Genomic DNA, 18,126 nt, shown 5'->3' on the forward strand with positions numbered 1-18,126 from the left:
TTGGGTGTGATCTAATTTGCTGAACCATGTAGTTATTCTGTCTTCATTTTCTGCAAGATTTCTTTTCTGCATTTAACCATATCGAAGATATCTTCCACAATTCTTTCAGAAGCAGTAGCTTGTTAGGCATGTATGGTACTACTTACAAGGCAAAATGGTTTTTGCTCTAATCATTTTTAAGCTAAGCAACTCCTCTCTTCATTTTTGTTTTTATGAGAAATCATGAGGAACTCCTTATTTTTAAGGGTCATCCTTTTGGCCTACTAAAATGAATTGACCTTTTAAGTTTGTTTCTGTTTCATCTTGTTAGAGTTATTTCTTGTTGTTAAAATCACCACTTATCCTAAGAGCTTAAGCTGATAGGATGAGGTAGATTGACCTCTACTCTGATACTATGTTAAAATCACTACTTGTCCCCAAAACTTAAGTTGATAGGATGAGGTAAATTTATTTATACTTGTTTCTGGTCCTATTTCTACCAACAACTTCCATGTTAAACATTGGAGAGATCCTAGATGGCAAAAGTGCCGGCACTGATTGTTTTTGATATTTGCTTCTATTATATACTGTAGAATTTAGAGTTCTTCCCTTATTTCTTAAGCACTTGATATGCATTCAGGTCGACCACAGCTCACCAGAAGGACCGATCAATCAGAATTCGCTACGATACCAGTGCGTGGCTGGTCAGAGCTGTCACCCGGTAGGCCCCATGTCGTGCGAACGGGATCGCATCTCGAGAGCTTCCCACTATTGGCTGTATCCTAGCCGGAGGCTTGGTGGTCACTGAAATCCTGCTGATGTGACAAGTAGGACATCATTCTCATGCGACATGTTTGTGCCTGATTTCTGGGCCATGCTGAGATGGGTCATTCCTAGCCAACCCATATGGCCTAATTCTTCGATGGTAGGTAAGCATCTCTACCCATACAAGCATCAAAAGAGGGGAAACTCGAGGAGATAATTACTTAGATGCCCTAATAGACTACAAAAAAATCTTCTTTTATTTCTTGATCAACATTCAAACTTAGGCATCCGAGTTAGAGCTGATCACGGGTCCGCCCAGCCCAGCCTGAAATTTTTCGGGCTTGGGCATTACAAAAAAGGCCTATGGGTCGGGCCTGGGCAGAAAAAGTTTGGGAACTTTTAAAAATGATCCGGCACGGCCCGACCCACAAGTCATGTGTTGAACCCAATTAACCATTGGAGAAACAAAATAAAAATAGAAAAATACATCTAATTTTAGAGAGCCCATTAAGCTGTTGGGTTATTTTGGCCCACTTTCAGATTCGAAACAAAAAAAAAAAAATCGGACCTGTCAGGTCGGGCTTAGGATTAGATTTATAAAGTTCGGTCGGGCCTGGACAAAAATTTAAGCTCGACAGTCGGGCCGGGCCGAGCCTGTGTATAGCCATCGAGCCTAATTTTTGCTGTAGAGCCGAGCTCGGGCTAGATTTTGATCCGCTCTAATCCGAGTGCCTTCCATCGGATATACTTGGTTTTCTTTTTTCAAAATCGGAGCACGGCGACCCAGGAGTTCTGCAGCGTCACCGCGTTTGTCGTGCCTACGGTGGGCTGGTTGTCAGCGGCAACGGCACTAATAGTTCTTCTTCTTCCACTTATCCCCCCACCCACCTCGCTCTATCCTCTGCATTGCTAAACCGAAATAGTTTCTCCTCCTCCTCTTCTTTTTCTTCTTCTTCTACTACCATCAATGTGATTGCTTTTGATGACCGAAGTGAAATGAGTTTTGTTTATTACTCCCCCTCCCCCTTTTTTTGATTAGTGGAGCATAAATCTTATTTATTGTCCTCTACCATGGCGATATGGACTCTGTTTGAAATGCTATGGGCTTCCATTTTGACCTTCGAGTCTTCCTTGGTTTTTCTATTCTAGGTAAAGTTCTTACTGGTTGATGGCCCATGCTGACCACTCTTTTGTGATGCATAATATTTCTTCATTTTATCATCTTTTTTTGTAGTTATATTGGAATATATTATTTGAGTTTTTTTATTTATAACAATTTATAACCTCACCCAAAAAAACCAAAGAAAAGTTATTATTTGCCCCATGTAAATTTCTAAGATCTCTTTCGTGCATAATCCAACACATAATAAATGTAGGATTAAACATACTTCCGTACATAATGGTAGATCCACGATTAATTCCAAATAGATCAATGCTGCAGTATCCTCGAATCAGCATGATTCATGGATCGAAAGGTATTATTTGAATTGCATGCAGCTGAGCCATCGGAGAAACCTGGTTTTTAGCCCAAATAAACGAAGGAAAAGTTAGCCATGTGGAGCCAAACACATTTCTCATTGCAATTTCCACTTAAGATCATTGAATCTTCTTGATTATTTCACCAAGAATAAGCATTTCTCCCTAAAATCTCACCATTCTAGGTAGGTAGCTTTTATGCTAGACATCCGTTTTTAGAATTTTTAGCATCTCTATTTGTAGCACGCCATCCTGGTTATGATCATCACCATACAGACTTGGGTAATTTATCTTGCTTGAACTGTACTGGTCCCGCGGCCACCGCCATCGCTGCCTCTCGTTGGGCCGCGGCAAGCGGTTGGAGGTGGTGGAGACCGACACCTCACAAAACGTCCTCTGCCTCCAAATCTTCTTCTACTGCATCGCCGATCCCCAAAAGGTGGCGCCTTTGGACCTCCACAGTCCCATTCCACATTTGATCTAAATGTCTGTTGCAGCTGCCATGATGGATTGGTTGTGGAGGATTTTAACGTAATGCATCGCTTTTTATCACGATGGCGCTCGGTTGAATCGATTTGACCTAGTTTGATTCGAAGAAATTTCTTAGGTGAGTCCATATCAACTTTGATTTTTCGAGCAGATCTTATCACAAATAAAATAATCTGGCATCCAAACAGGCCCTTAAGGTTCTCAAGGATGATAGTATAATCACTTTGGATTACATGAAGTTTATCGAAAACCTTGCAAATCCTTTAACTGAAGGATTTGTAAGAAGGCTGACCCACATATTGTCAGTGGGGCCGAGATTAAAGCCATATTTAATCACTAACAGCGGCAATAAAACCTGATTGTTCCAAGATCATAAGAAATAGGTTCCATAAAAAAAATAAGCTCTCAGACTGATTTGCAGGGGCATTGAATTGAAGTTATCTCCTTGTGCCCATCACTTTTATATATTTATTTATTCTTCTTGGCAGATGGCCCATCCTTATAATTTTCACACTTAACTTCGACATCTAGAATAAGAACTTAAATCTAGAAAAAAATTTGAGTCCTACAGTGCAAAGGCAAGATGTGTGCTGTTGAACATACTTAGGGAGCTCATTGTGAGGATCCGTGTGACCATGTATTTAGTCTTACATCGGTTATGCATTGGGCATATTTTAGGTACTTTTATAGGGCCAAGGAACCCAAATGATATTTTCCAAAAGCTAGCCTTTCTGAGTGAGGTACTGGGTTGTGATAGATGGTATTAAAGTAGACCCAACCTATAACCTATATAGGCTAAAGGATACTACAATATGGATCCATTGGAGTTGACCACAAGTTGATAATTGTGTTTGTGATTGGATTTGATTGGATATGAATTCTTAGCTTGGTGAGGATGCTAGGGCTTAAACAAAGGAATTATGTGAGGATCCGTGCAAGCGTGCGTTTAGAGTTCTACATTGGCTATGCATTGGATAGATCTTAGGTACTTGTAGAGGGCTAAGGAACCCAAAATAAACATTTTGATTAGCCTTTTTAGGTGAGGTCTCTAGTTGTGACACCTTTAATAGTCCGGCTATTAGGTTCCAGCCTATGAGGATCAGAACGCATTTACTAGAAAGCTCATGCAAACCAAGATACCGATGCATAACTGTTAAAGCAAAAAATCTATGCTGATTTGGACCTAATAGAACTGTACCATGAACTTGATAAAACTTGCACACTAGATGTTCCATGTTCAAGTAAAAGAAGTCACTTAGGATGTGTGGGTGGAAAATTGTCAATGCTTGATGCAAGTTCACTCCAAAATATGTCATTGAAAGCACGACACATTCATTTTAGCAATTTTAAAACACAGAGATATTTAAAACTTGTTTTATTTATTTTTACAATCAAAGAAAAGGCTTTTCTTCTATTCTTTAAAAAAGTTGTAGTTGTTTTAAAATTTCTCTTATTTTATGATTTGGTATTTTTTGATGTGGTCTCATTTTCTTGCTAGGTTTCTTCCCTTGCACCAAATTACATACCTACCTCTGTACCTATGGGTGCATGGGTGTTGGGGCGTTAGGATGGTGTCACTTTATTTCCCACATCTTTGTTGTTGAGCACATTGTGATAAAGGTATCCTCTAAGAACTTTTTATAGAAAGATAAAGGAACCTTGATTTTCTTCTTTCTTCTCCTCCTATGAGCTATTATTTCCTTTCTTCTGGAACGGTTGCTGCATGCAATCTTGATGTCTTCCTCAAGTATGTGCACTGGCGAAGGGAGAAAAGATCATTGTATCTTTAGGAAGAGTGCCAACAGTTCGTGCACCTTTGAGGGTGTATATTGCCTAATGACAGCATGTTGTGATGTAAAAGGATCCAACAAGTTTCTTAACCATCTCCTTCTTTCTCTCTCTCTCACACACACACAGTTCGTGCACCTTTGAGGGTGTATATTCCCCTTTTCCTTCTCATTTTGATATCATTCTTAACCTAACACTATAGAATATCTGACTAATATATTAAAGTTTGCTGAGGTAGAGTCAAACAACTCTATCTATTTGTTGATTTACTAAATGTCATTTTAGTAAAGAGATAATACTTCTAGATCAGAATACTTATGTGAGGACCGCGTGGACATGTTTTTAGTCCCACATCGGCTATGTGTTGAGTAGATCTTGGGCCAAGGGACCCAAATAATACCTTTTGATTAGCCTTTTTGTAGGAGATCCTGAATTGTTATTAATGGTACCAGAGCAGATCCAGCCATGGCCCATGTGTATGTAAAGGACACTGCAGCATGGGCCCATCTGAATTTCCATGGGTCAATTGTGGTGTTTGTAACTGGATTTGTGGTACCTGTGATTGGATTTGAATGAATTTGGATCCCTAGCTTGGTGAAAATTTTAAGGCTTAAACAAAGAGAGTATGTGAGGACCCATGCAGTGTGTGTTTAGTCTCACACCGGCTATGCACTAGGTAGATTTTGGGCCGAGAAACCCAAATTCCACCTTTTCCCTAGCTTTTTTGAGCGAGTTTCTAGGTTATTACAACTTGTTTTTGCTGAATTTGCTGAATGTAAGATTTAAACAAAAATAACTATTATGAAAGCATAAAAGTTGTTGTGGACATAGTGCCAAAAGGTTGTCAATAGACACCCTCAAGTACATGAGCATTCCTCCTGTAGTTAGGTGCATCTATTAGATGTTATTCTATGGGTAGCTTATATGTGCGACTTTTGTTGGTTCAAACTATGTGAGAGGACTTTTCAAATGCTGGATTGTGTACTTTTTTTTGGGAGAAGGCACTTGGGCTTGATAGATCACATTCCATTCTATCAAGGCACCTGGCTATATTTTGATTTATTAAATGTCATTTTAGTGAAAAGCTAGTACTGCTAGAGCAGAGTAGTGATTTACTGAATATAACATTTAAAGAAAAATAACTATTATGAGAGCATAAAATTTGTTGAGGCATAGTGCCAAAAGGTTGTCAATGGAGACCCTCAAGTACATGGCATTCCTCTTCTAGTTAGGTGCTTCTATCAGATGTTATTCTATGGGTTGCTTACATGTGTGGGTTTTTCTGGTTCTAACTATATGGGAAGACTTTTGTAAAGGTTGGACTGTGTACGTTTAGGGAAAAAGGCACCTGGGCTTGATTGATATCACATTCTCTTCTATCAAGTGTATTACTGTATGAGGAATTTAGGATATAATTAGAAGGACCCTGTGGAGAGCTATACGTAGGTCAGTGAAGGAGGGGATCAATTTAAGTACCAATATGGTATTTACTGTTCCTACGTTAGGAAGGTCCATGTATTCAACAGTAAATGCATTTGCAACATCATGCTTTCACTGCACATGCTTTTGCTGCATCAGCTTATTGAAAGATCTGGGAATAATCAGAAAGTATTCTGGATGGTAGAATGGAGAACTGAAACATGCATATGTTTATTTTGAGGGAAGTTTTTGTAACGTCATTTCTTAGGGGTTTTGCTTCATCTAGATATATCAATGCCGCATACAAAACCCGGTTTCATATGTTAGGTTGATGAAGATTATAACTTTGCTACTTAGATTTTGGAGATGTTGCAAAAATGCTGTATTGCTATAGCTTGTCTCTCGTTAGACCTCATTCTATGATTGATTACAGTCCTTAACTTTATCAAAGCAATGGTGATGGAGCAAGACAAGCATGCGATGCAGATGCTGAAACTCTCATACTTAAAGGCTGATCTTGATTATGAATCTTTTTTGAGAAAGACAATGGGAAAGTTTTCTTGCATTCTCTAATAAGACAAGGATTCAAGTAAATTGGAATTCTAAACTCCAAATTTGTCCTTACTTAAGCGAGAAGTTTAGGAGAGGAAATCGGTATTTACATATTATATATAAATGTACACATGCATGTATTTTTTTTAACGCTTGAGTAAAAATGTTCCAATCAATAAAATTTTGTGTAAGCTACAATGAAGAATGTGATCTCTTCACATTAGTAAAATAGCACAAATGCATGGGAACTAGTTCTAGATATTATCCTGTCATTTAATCTGCTATTGCTTCCCTAATACCCTATTAAACTCTTCCAAAAGTCGTTCAATGCTTCTCCTTGATGTCAACTTGTTATCAATCTCAAATGCTCTTAACTCGTCTTTCAGCTCTGCAAAAAGTAGAAAAGAAATCTTTACATTGGACCATGAAAATAAGCAATCCTAAAACACCTCCAATATATTATCTCATATATGTTTCATGGTACCATACCGGTTCGGTACCGGTATCTAGTATGGAAGGTGTACCGATACTTGGTATGCCGAAAAGATCCCGTACCATACCGTACTGATATAGTGCTAGTGTGGCACCGGCACGGGGTCCAGTGTCTAGACATTGAACTTTGATCTCATCTATCTTGTGATTCCTACGATTTCATATGCATAAGCATCTTGTCCATATAGACAACGTTCACAATGTTTGAATTGTCTTCCTTATTTTCTTCTTTCATTTGCATGTACTATAACTACTTGAGAAAAAAAATGAATTTTTATTTTCTGTTGCTATATCTAAGAGAAGCATTCTTAGAGGGTAAGCCTTGGCATAATCATAATGTTGCACCACTATGACCTGGAGGTCACAGATTCGAAACACAGAAATAATTTGCTTGTGTGTGGAGGTAAGGTTGCATACATTTGACCCTTTCAAGACTCCGCAATGGCAGGAGCCTTGTGCACCAAGCTGCCTTTTTTTTTATTTGATAGAAGCATTTTTGACTTAATCCTAATATACTGAAATTTACACAAGGCTAGGACAAACATAACTGACCAAGTTGATCCAGAGATTTAAGTGGCAAATGTGTGCCGTTCGTATCACAGAAGTGGAGAAAATTTCTCATAAGCTCTGCAGTATTGGTAGAGACCAAGATCTCTCTCTACAATAAAATAATCAGTTAGTCACCAAAAGAAAAGCTTATCAAACAGAATAATGAAACATTCTGAGAATACCAGATAATACCTTAAAATTCTTCTGGTTATCATAATACCCTGCAACAACCATGAGCAGCCGAAGTCTTTCTAATTCTGAAAGTTTAATGAGAGACCGTCAACCAAAGAAGTTTAAAACATGTTGTGATGAAATTATGTCTTTACAAAGTTCCTTTTTGGGAATTCTTTGTTATGTGGAGCATGCAAGAAGTGTAAGTGTTATTAAATGTACTTAGTAACATTTAATGAAGTAGAGAACAATGTGATGTTGAAAGTCATTCTATCTTTTGAAAGATAATTTGACTCACATTTACTTTAGTTGAATATTTTTAAGAAGAAATAATGATGCGACAAACTAATTGTTGAGGCAGTACTTGGTAGAGAGCAATTTAGAATAACTAGCTTTTAAAATTTAGAGGCAACATGTTTGACAATCAAATATGAATCATGCCAGGTGACATCAATTCACCACTCCAAAGGATTGAGATTCACAATTATTGCAACTGTCAACTTATATGCAAAGAACACTCTTACAATTACAGTACAAAAGTTTATGCTGAATAGTAGCTTTTATGGCTACCTGAAAACGAGAATTTGTTTACCTCGAAATTGAATCACCTCCTGAGCAGCCAAATCTTCATGAGCAAGAAGTTGTTCAACTGAGATTCCAATAGAACTCATCCCGATATGGGATACTGTTAATCGAGAACCAGTGCTATTAGGCTTTCCTGGTTGCAGATGTTATAGAAAATGACCATTTCAATTAGGACGACATTTGGAAGAGTTATAGATCATATTAATCTCAAAGCAACTAAAATAACATCAATATCTGATATAAGATTTGATGTTGCAAAAAGCAGAGGATTCCTGATGAACAGGCATTGACTTATAAAATGTAGTTCATTAAAAATTTAGTTATAGAATATTCAGAGATTATTTTCATATTAGTTGATGGAAGTTGAAAAGTGTGTCAATGAAGATTGTACCTCTAACTCTGGTCCACTTCTTGAAATCCCTACGTAGTATGTCCCTCACCTTAAGATCGGATATATCAAACATTTTGTATTTCACTGCAAAAAGTTGATTTTCTTTAACTTGCATATGTAATAAATGAGGAGTAAACTTAAGGATAGGCAAGAAGCCTTTTAAAGAAATACAAGTTTCTATATTTTTCTATATAACACAATTTAAGAATTATTACACTTTGAGTTTGGTATAAAAATCATTTTTCTTTTTTAAGTTACAGTGTGTTTCTTTCATGATTAATAGCTTCTATTTTCTTCTTATAAGAAACATCATTAAAATTGGAATCTGAGTTATAAAATGATTTAAAATTTTATTGGACAAAAGCAAACCAATTTGTTATTGCAATTATACAGATGCTAGTATAAAAATTAAATGCAAGAGCTTACAAATTTGGTAAAGTCCATTGCATCCAAATCGGCCAGCTCCTTTAATCAACAATGTTGCCATATATTTATCTTTGGACGTGCAATTAGCACTTGTGAGGTTTGCGGTGTCCATGAGGATGCCTGAGAGCTGCACCCATTTAGGATATACAACAGTCAATGAGATAATAAAATAAGATCAAATGAGCTTCTTGTCAGAATAAATTTGTATGAGGTATGGTTCTCATATGTTGAGTTTTTTAGAGGCAAGTATATATTAGCATTGACCTTTAAGTTCTCTTCTGGGAAGAGTGATTACATGGAAGTGTTAAATGTTATTATATCAGTTTAATTAACCAGAGTTTATTCTGTGAGCTTGAATTTCACAGAATCTGTGATGGTTCTATTCGAAGTTGCACAGGTATGATTTAGTGAAAAGAAAAAAATAAAGAATATATTAACAACACAACCCAAAATATGGGATTTCTGTCAGAAATGGATGGCCAAGACAACTAATATTTACCAGAAGTCTGCTAAATCCCTGCCCAGCTAGAATTTCAGGTGATGTATCTGCAAACTTTTCAGCAACAAGTGTACAACATGAGCAATCCTGTTTCAGCAAGGTGCGTACACTGTTTTAGATCACTAGTGTTGCATGGACATGGATATGAGAATCAGAATTAAATGTGTATCCTAGTTTCTGACACAGCAAGAGAGGAAAAAGGGAGATATGAGATACATAGGATCCAATATAATTTTAATTATATTATAATTTTTGCCTATATATTATTTTTTAAATATTTAAAAAAAATTTAAAAGATATTTTTTTGTTAATGTTTTTCAGTATATATGTTCTTATTCAAACTTCCCAATTAACTTAAGGATATAAAATAAAAAAGATATCTTGTGCAGTTATTTAGATACCTACATCCTTGAAGAATATCTTAAAAATTCTCTCCTAACCTAAAAATGGAGGGTCGAACTCATTGTTCGAAGAGTTTAACTCTCAGCCAATCTAGAAGTGGGAACTAAAAAACTTCGAAAATATCCAAGTGACAGATACGTATCTGACTTGGGTTCGTTTCTGATACAAATTTTTGGAGCTGGACACGAGTGTCTAGGTAACATGTGAGCTCACCCAGAGACTAGAACAAGGATGAGGGTAACATGGAAAATCTGTTGAAAGTGTTATAAGCTTTTCATATGTTGTTATAAGCAAAACAGTATTCGGCTGACCAACCATCTGTCAAGGAGGTCAGTACAGCCACTTTCAGATTTGAAACATAAATGGTTAATTGTGAATTATATTAGAGTCTAATTGTGTAAACAAGTCAAAATGTGGACAAATAAATAGAAACCTTTTGTGAGGTTCAGATTTTCTTTCCGTGATCATTCTTTCATGTGGACTTAGTACTTAATGGGTCTGCTAATAATACGTCAGAACTTGCCTTCACTACCATATGCTAACTAGTTATTGTTATTGGTATTGTTATTTTTTATCATTTTTCTTATTTATTTGTTGTTCTAATATATACTCTCATTCTTATTGTTGTCATTGCTACTACTAGTACTGCTGCTGCTGTTATCATTGTTGTTGTTGTGACATGAATCATATATAGTGAAACTAGGCAACAAAGGATCATTTCGAGGGTGTATTTGTTCATGTTCAAGTGCTTAGCAAACAGGTATTGTTTTTCAAATGACAATTTTCAACTTTTGAGGGAATTTATTCACTGAATCTGTTCCTTGTGATTTCTCTAATATCTTCTTTTATGTGACTGTGAAGCTGACAAAGTCACAATCTCTCTTGCTTATCAGAATCTTTAGCAGAAGGATCATTAGGAAACTTATCTTGAATCCTCAATGAACGTTCTATAGTGTTGCAAGTGAAGTAGAACGTCCATCTCAGTCCACCACCAAACTGATATGGAGCAGGAAAAATAACAAATTTAGAGCAGACTCCTATGTTACAAAAGAAGTGGTACCTGCCCCATGGTAACATCTTTGACCCAAGGATATTGAGAATCAACCTAGAAACCAAGCCATCAGATAATTGACAAAGTAGTGACTAACCACGTCTACATCTAATTACTACTACTATTTACGTACTTGTTTGCAGTTAAAGATCTCAACCAATGCTTCTTTCAGTCCCTGTCCAAAAAAAATAACTCATTCAGAAAAGCGCAATTATTTGAGTATGCAAATATCAATTCTTTGAATTTGTCATCACCTCTTGCTTTGCTGGGAGCTTGTTGCCATTTAGTAGTACAAGCTTTAGACTTCCGAATAGATCATAATAGGAAAGGTTGATCTGCCATACAATTTCCAGTTAATATCAGTTCTCATATATTTTATGTCATATCACTTCATAATTGTAAATTGATTTCCTAAGAATAAAGTCAATCATCTTCTTGTTTAGAGACAAGGGAGGGCCTAGGCACAATGGTAAAGTTGCTCCATTATGACCTTGGTGTCATAGCTTCGAAATGCAAAAGGAGCCTCTCTGCACGTGGGGGTAAGGCTGCGTGATTCTGCAGTGATGGGAGTCTCGTGCACTAAGATGCCTCCCTTTATTTTCTTGTTTAAAGAGACAACCAGTTTAGACTAATAAAAGTCAAGGTTTTCATCAAGGATGAGGAGAATTAAGGCTTAGGGTTCAGATTGGGCACCAATGGTCAATGGAAGGCGACAAGATAATCGAACAATCTAGGTATAGGTTAGAAACTATTAAGTCAGACCTGAAGGCGAAAGTTCTGGGTAAATGGCAAAAAGGTTCACCTCTATTTATCAACAAAAGAAATCGCAAATCCTTCTAGATATGGTGGATTCCAATGCTAAGCAGTGAGAAGGGCCCCATGACCCAAATATTGCAGGGATGTGGATGTTGATGATGCTTGGTAAACAAGAAGGGACAGAGTCTAAAACTTGAAATTAATCATACTAAAGAAGAGTTAAAAGGGGATTTGAGATAATTTGGAGTCTTTGGACATGCACATAATAGGCCAAACGTTTAGACCGCTACAACAAAGAGTTGCCAAGGCAAATCTAAGCACTCATAGTCAAAAGAAACTTTGGAAGTTCTCAGAATTGAATGCTTTCCTTTTTTTGCAGGAGTCGATAGAAATAAATGTTGAAGAAGGATCCATTTAGTTGTCCCTTTTCTCTTATGCTATTAGATAAATATCCCTCTTTAAAAAGAAAGATCCTTTAAGGTCTGGATCAAAATTTCAATGTGCAAGATAGGAAATTTTCTACATGCCTCATCTATAAAGACCAGATATTCTTCTTCAACACGACATGAGCTAAGTAACCATTTTAGCTCGGCATGTGTACAGAAATCTGCTCGCTTCATGTTGATGACAGGGAGTGTGCAGAGCTGGCTACTTGTTTGAGCTTCATTCAGGAAGAAGGCATACATGATGGTTGAAACAACTGATCCTATATCTGCAAAATCCCATCGTCAAACACTAGGGAAGAAGGGGAAACAGGATGTCAGATTTTCAAATGTTTCATTTATTATACTACCATATGGACATTACCAGCAACTTCCTGTCCCATCACTGCATGCAAGAACCTTCCTGGAATACCAGCTTTGAGATAAGCCTTTATAATTTTCAGATATTGATTCAACTTATCAACACTTTCACACATTTCCAAAACAGATACGTCAGTTCGTAGCAAATTCTTGTCATAGAATGATGCAGCCGACGGAGGTAAAGAAATTCTAGAATGACCTATATTTTGTTTGCTCCCACTGTCCGTTCTTTCGAGTTTTCTTTCAAGGTTCTTGTCATCAACTGACCTGTCTTTGTTGAAGCTATATCGACCAAACTTTGACTGTATTCCTGGTGATAGCGGAGGGAGATTTTCAAGCTCAAGTTTTTGGGCTGGGTTTTCTGACCCCGTATCATTGTTAGTGATATCTGGAGCACTCAGCTTGGACTCTGACTCCCATATATCATACAAGGAATACGATATGCTTGAGTTGGTGATATCTCGTTCCGAGTCAGGTGCCTTTTCTTCAGCTGACAAGGTGGAACCATGTCTTTTCATTCCTTGGAATTGAGGATGATCTCTTTTCCATGTGTGCAGTACCTGGGGAAGCCAACATGGCTGGTTAGATACCACCAAGAAAAAAAGAACTTAATTCCATTGCTTGCATAGAATTTTCCAATTTGTCAAGTTTTATTAGAATGTATTTCTACCTAAGCTTGGAGGTAAGGACTTTTATTTCATTCTTTTCTTTATCATGACCAACTGCTTGTTGCTGCAAATTTAATTTGGATATATTGTATAACCTGAATTTAAGCAAATGTGGACTAGATGTTTGAAATTACTGATAGTAATCTTCCCTCATTTTCACCAAAGCCAAATGTTTGATTTCCAAGTTTGTCTTGTGTTATTTCAACCTTTCTTTTGTATGATGTTATCTTTGTATGATATTACTCTTCCTGTACTCTGTATTAGTGAGGGTCAAATAGAACATGTATTATGAACCCTCTTAAGAATAGTTGGCTTCTTAGACCTTGTGGTATGCATTATAATTTCTTTTAGTTAATTAGCTTCTCCTTCACTACTGTTGAAGTGCAAGAAAGTTCCAAAAGACAAGGTGAAATTACAGAAACTTAAGCAAGCGGCTTGAAATCTCATCCGTAATTGAGAATTTCATCCTAACGCAAAGCTTTCTTCCTTTTCCATACTAACTCAGGTCGGGTCCTCATAATGCAAAGCTTAAAAACTTACAGTGTGGAGTACATGATGATCTCTTTCCAAGATTCTTTGCGATTCATTTTCTTCCTGCCTTATGTGGGAAATATTTTACTCTTAGCATTTATAAAGTCTTTATATCCAAATTTTTATGTTTAATAGAAAATTTAAATCACTTTTAAGAGCTTGTTTGAGTGATTACCTTAACCAAAAAGGTCTCGAAACTTAGGGCTTTTAAATTCTTAGAATTTGCATGGCTTCTTATAGATTATAAGATGTGGTGTTCAAGGAATGTTATAATTCTCCTTAATAATACCGAGAGTTAGTTTTAAACAAAATGTTTATACATGATTTATTTGGAAAGCTCAAAGATCTCATGGATTTTGTGATATGTTCACTTAATACTTTTGGTACCCACCTATTCCTCAAGCCTGATCAAGAAGCAGAATAACAGATCGACAACATTCTTTTGATTGTCAAATTTGAGTTGTAGCAGAATAACTTCTAATAGAAGGTATTTCATCTTTTGAATTAGCATCTTGACATTTTACAAAGTTGATTTATCATACAAATGATCAGCATCAAAGGCAAACCTTGCAAAGTTAAGTCTATGTGGACCATATGGATGACAAAGATGACATTGGTGGCAAGTGACAACACTGTTCTGTTTTTCAAATTTTAGTTGTAGAAACATAGATGTTAGAAGTAGTGGTGGTTCATCTTCTAAATTAGCTTTCAGTTGAAAATTTTGGGCAACAGCATTTCATGGATACGTCGGATAGAATAGACAAGCCTGGTAGTGTCAAGTCTTTGTGGACCAACTAAAACAGTACATGCGGACAAGATCGACGGCTAGAATGACAAAGATGACCTACATGATGACAAAGAATGTTAACCCACTCACAGTTGAAAGCTTGATATTTTTCAATGATGATGTTCCATAAACAAATTGGGTATCAGATGCAGACTTGGAAATCGCTGTGTTAGGTCTGTGGACCAAATGGAGAGAACCTGGGTGCTTAAGAATAAGGTAAACAGCCTTGTACCAATACATGGTAGATTTCTGGCTTACTTAGAAGAGTACATTTCTTCCCTTTAGGTTCTGTTTACAGTTAGTGTCTGATATGATGACTGAATATTTTCTGCTCCAGAGAAGCTGCCTGCTGCCTTTGGAGGAGACCACAGAAGAGAAGGGATATAGTTAAGTGAAGGATTAGTTAGGGTGGTGATGTTCTTAAAATTGTTATACAATTACTTCACTGTTGATCTATGATACTGCTAAATTCTGAGGTCTTGACTCTTGTGTCCTTTTCCATTTTAATGCTTGAAGTGTTAGCTTTTAAAGCTTAATTGCATCATGATTAATTGTTGGATTAATATTTTTTCCATATGATAATTATACTGCAGTTCTTGAATCATAAGAAACCCACATACACTGTCACAACCAAATCATATACAGATAGATAATGTTTCCGAAAAAAATCCAAGTAACTCCTTTTATTCAAATGTATGTTGACAATATATACACTTAGGTGCGCTCATATGCCTCTTGTGTTAGACAAATAGGTTACTGATATTCTTTTAAATGATTGAAGAAGTGTTAGTCACTATCTCTATATTCATAATTTGGCACTTCTACATGGTTATGAAGCTTTGATGCCTCAAGAAATTTCTTCTTAATTCTGGCAATTTAGCTTTTGATTACATGAAGCACGCAATCAGATGGCATCTGCTGCATTTAGGAACTCTTTGTAGCATTGCATTAAAGATTACACTTGGATGTTTCCTAACAACCACTCATTCAATTACTTTTGAGTCATGTGCCTAATATAGCAAATATTTTTCCAATACTTCCTGAAGCTACTAGGCAAAAACTGACCTGGTTTTTTTCTTTAGCCCCTGGTTTGGAGGTCCGCATACTCTTTCTGAATCAATGGCGAGTCCAATAGCTCTTTTTTCCTCCTCCTAATTGGATAGAGAGATGTGGAGGGAGTGCTTAATAGAGGATGGAGCAATTCAGTAATGCATTCATCGTAGTGTCCGCTAATGAGCTTTGGGTTAGTCTCCCTTCCTTGTTGTTAGTTATTGTTTTTATATGTTACTAGCTGTTGCTTGGACAAGGCTTTTGTCTTTAATTGCGCCCTGAAACTCCTCTTGGAAGGGATCATCTTGCACTTCCAGCCTGATCAGGATTTGGCATATAATGAATTGAACTGCAAATTAAATTGCAGACCGGACTCCTCTCCGAGCACATGTTGTTTCACTGATAAAAAAATGTAAGATGATCACTTCCAACAGGAATTGCAGGCAATCCTTTCACAGATAAACTTAAGTTTTGAAGAAGCCATTAATGAATGTCGTAATATTTAAGAGAGCCAGTGGACAATATAATGGCTTTGAGATGTCATTGATACCACCAAGATGATCTTTTCTTTTCTTTTTTCTTTTTTTTATTTTGAACAGGATGCTACCAAGGTGTTCATAGCTATAGTTTGTAACAAGCTTTCATTGATCCTGTCGCTTTAATACTAGGCACATTGCCTTTCTTTTCAGAACTTCAGAAGCTTAAGCATATCCTTATTTATGCAGCCCATGTTTGTAACTCTTCTCCAAGCACAGGTGTAGCATAATCAGCTCTCTTAGTTCATGAGAAAATGTTCCTACCATGGTGAATCCTGAAGTATATTTGCGATGACTATATAATGAAGCTTGAATTACAGACTTTTCTAATTATTTTTCTTAAGGAAAATGATGATTTAAATGATACAACAGAAGAAAAAATAAAAAAAATGTAGCTTTCATTGATCCTCTCTGGGGATGGGGATGGATTGGGCTAGGTTGAGTCTGAGTTAGGTTAAATTTGGATCATACCCAACCTATTTATAATCAAGTTAGAGAATATAAATCCATACCCAGTGTACTTATTTTATATGGATCTATACTCAACCCACCAACACAAATTAATATTTCAGTTGTCGATATTATATTCTAGTAAATAAAAATAAAATATGACTAAAAAAAGACATTTAAGGTTAGCATCCAAATGAAGTAAGAAATGAGAAAAATATTAAAGTGTAGAAAAAGTATGGCAGATCAACAAAATGTTGATCCCCTCTTTTTCCTAGGTGTTTTTAATTCTCTTAACTAGCATTTGGTGGGTCGTTCAAGTTGAGTCGACCGGCCCGGTGTGCCGCCCACTATCTATTGCAATTCAGGTTGGGTTCGGACCTAGAATATTTACATCCTTGTCCAAACCTCTAACCCTAGAGCAGGTCACTATTCTGATAAGGCTGATACAATCTCTAGCCTTAAGCGTTGCAGGAGGTTGAAGCTGAGAAGAACCACTCCATGTGCATAGATCGAATCATACACAAGGAAGTCCTTTTCTTTATCAACTTAAGCTTTTGAGATCAATGGTTAGTTAACAATGCTAGGGACGTAGAGATGGACCTGAAAGTTTTATTCAACCAATGATTACCGCATTGATTTGAATGGGTCGAACCCATTCCTCAAACATTTATAATCAAGTTGATTTCAACTAATTCATATCGAACGCGACCGTAGAAAGTTTGCAATATAAAATCTATCCATATGACTAGCAATATTAAAATACTTTGCCCTATAATTGTAAGCCGAAATTCGAGGTCTTAAGCTATTAGTCCCCAATCCAGCACAATTCGAATGAAAGAAACATGTTTAACTTAGCTTAACTATAACATCTTCCCAACTTTCATTCATTATTTTTCCTTCAAAAATCCACTTTTTTCTTTGTAGAAGTCCAATTTTCCCTTCAATAATCTTGAAATTCAAGACCAGCTCAAGTCCACAAGTTATTTGGTCCTGTAGAAAGTCAAGCCTGAATAAACTTTTCAGATTTTTAGGCTATTATCTGGAGCACTAAAAAATCGGTTCAACTAAAGCTGCTTTGAGAGCATTCCTTCTCCTGCTTATGCTTTAAGAACATTCCTTCTCCTGCTTATGCTTTAAGAACATTCTTACTTGACTGAAGGGCACCATGTAACGGTCAAATCCAAAGATTTTTGGCAAAAGTGGAGAGCACTGAATTACACAAAAACTGACTAAACTTTGAAAAATACGAATCCTTTGTTGACGACGATCTTATCATGCAAGAGATTTGATATCCTTCTTTCCTGACTTTTTAAGGCTTCCAAATGGATATCCAACTTCAAATCATCTCTATATTTTAAGTCTATCGAGAAGCACTCAAAGATTTCTGAGCTGTCATCTATATCACCAAATAGTCTAAAACTTGTTATCTGTCGCATATGATCAGAATCTAACTTCTGAACATTCTTTGATGGACCAAAAAGTTAAGCCTAAGATGCTTTTCAAAGTGGAAC

At 36.5% G+C, this 18,126-nt stretch overlaps 1 long non-coding RNA gene across 2 annotated transcripts; it reads left to right on the top strand.

Moving 5' to 3' along the window:
* Nucleotides 1-1,584: 1,584 nt before the first annotated feature.
* LOC113463547 lies at nt 1,585-16,495 on the top strand. 2 transcript variants are annotated; one of them, XR_005507981.1, is made up of 5 exons: nt 1,585-1,893; nt 4,208-4,329; nt 10,627-10,743; nt 15,662-15,822; nt 16,229-16,495. It is a non-coding gene; the product is annotated as an uncharacterized LOC113463547 (long non-coding RNA). The 2 variants fall into 2 exon arrangements; XR_005507980.1 differs by having other exon boundaries at nt 15,662-16,495.
* Nucleotides 16,496-18,126: the final 1,631 nt, after the last annotated feature.

Source organism: Phoenix dactylifera, unplaced genomic scaffold (assembly GCF_009389715.1).
Source record: "Phoenix dactylifera cultivar Barhee BC4 unplaced genomic scaffold, palm_55x_up_171113_PBpolish2nd_filt_p 000331F, whole genome shotgun sequence".
Taxonomy (NCBI): domain Eukaryota; kingdom Viridiplantae; phylum Streptophyta; class Magnoliopsida; order Arecales; family Arecaceae; genus Phoenix; species Phoenix dactylifera.